The 1,725-nt window shown below is 45.4% G+C and overlaps 1 non-coding gene across 1 annotated transcript; it reads right to left on the reverse strand.

The window, feature by feature from the left end:
- Nucleotides 1-904: 904 nt before the first annotated feature.
- Trnas-cga (transfer RNA serine (anticodon CGA)) lies at nucleotides 905-979 on the reverse strand. Its single transcript has one exon. It is a non-coding gene; the product is annotated as a tRNA-Ser (tRNA).
- Between the last annotated feature and the right edge of the window lie 746 nt (nucleotides 980-1,725).

Below are 1,725 nucleotides of genomic sequence, written 5' to 3' on the forward strand. Positions count from 1 at the left end.
TGGATATAACAACCAATATCTCAAGAATAAAAAGAGATATCATTTCGGTCTCAATCTTAAGTACAATTTTGATATATTGATTACATTTCATACGCAATAATGTTTGGCCTTAAATGAACTATACGGGAAGTCTATGCAATGTGATTTTACCTGTGCAAATTCTTAAAAATTTCGTGTGTGTCGAGAGAAAATGACGTGCAGCACAATAGCTAAGACGAATAACGAAAATGAAGTCAAACGTTTATCGTTTAAGGATATCAAACTATAAGATGCGGAAGAATCAAATTTTTTCCCCGAATAATTTTCTTAAAATCGGATGATAAGTATGTCATAGCTGCCGTCGCGTCCGCTCCACTGCTTTGCCTATAAGACACATGGCTGACACTCTCTGTCGCGCGTGCTGCAGCAACAAGATTCAAACGCGTTTGAATTCGAACGTCGCCAGTTGCAGCGGGAGACAGGCAGCGACACAGATGTCGCCCACGTAGGACACTTCCGTAACTACACCTGCGGTTGTGTTTTGTCGCCTGAAGCTGTCGCGCGCTGTCGCTCGCTTCTGTCGCTCACTTAGGACACGGCCTTAGGTAAATTTGAGTACAAGATCATTTGTGCAGTGAGTTAGCTGCTGGGCTCTAAAACAGGTATCGATGGCTCGATCCTATGCTGTTCTCGAGCGATTATTGTAAATAGAGCCGTGCCTCGCCCAAGTGTCTCTAATGTTTAATCTCGCCACAGGGATTTATATTTTAGAGAGCATTAGGGAAAGTTCGTCACAGGGTAAAGTCAGCTGGGAAGTCCAGCAGGTAGCTGAAAATAGGGGAGGAGCCAGTGAGACAGACAGTCAGCGACTGAGATGTAATTCAGACAGGAAGGAAGCTGAAACTTCCTGGCAGATTATAACTTTGTGCCGGGCCGAGACTCGAACTCGGGACCTTTGCCTTTCGCGGGCAAGTGCTCTACCGACTGAGCTACCCAAGCAGGACTCACGCCCCGTCCTCAGAGCTTCACTTCTGCCAGTACCTCGTCTCCTACCTTCCAAACTTTACAGAAGGCGAGGTACTGGCAGAAGTGAAGCTGTGAGGATGGGGCGTGAGCCGTGCTCAGTCGGTAGAGCACTTACCCGCGAAAGGCAAAGGTCCCGAGTTCGAGTCTCGGCCTGGCACAAAGTTTTAATCTGCCAGGAAGTTTCATATCAGCGCACACTCCGCTTCAGAGTGAAAATATCATTCAGGAAGGAAGCTGATCAATCTGCTCTTTATTGCAGATTCATATTCGAGCTTAGCATAACTTTCATCAGTGGTAGAAGAATAAGAAATACAAAGAAATCAGACATTCAAAGCATAAAATGAAGTTCCTACAAAGAACCAGAGACTCCTTATGAAGTGAACCATATAGACTCAACAGGACTGTGCAAAAAACATTCTATAACACAAACGTAACATGTACGTAGGTTAATTCAAACTGAGTTTACTGTTTGCATATCTACAGAAACAACCACGGCGTAATTTATGCGTTTCATAGGACGTGGAGGACGCATAAATTGGCCGGCCCGTTCTCCTGATCTTACACCTCTCGACTTCTTTCTGTGGGGTACGTTAAAGGAGAGTGTGTACCGTGATGTGCCTACAACCCCAGAGGATATGAAACAACGTATTGTGGCAGCCTGCGGCGACATTACACCAGATGTACTGCGGCGTGTACGACGTTCATTACGCCAGAGATTGC

This window comes from Schistocerca serialis, chromosome 7, assembly GCF_023864345.2.
Source record: "Schistocerca serialis cubense isolate TAMUIC-IGC-003099 chromosome 7, iqSchSeri2.2, whole genome shotgun sequence".
NCBI classification, from domain to species: domain Eukaryota; kingdom Metazoa; phylum Arthropoda; class Insecta; order Orthoptera; family Acrididae; genus Schistocerca; species Schistocerca serialis.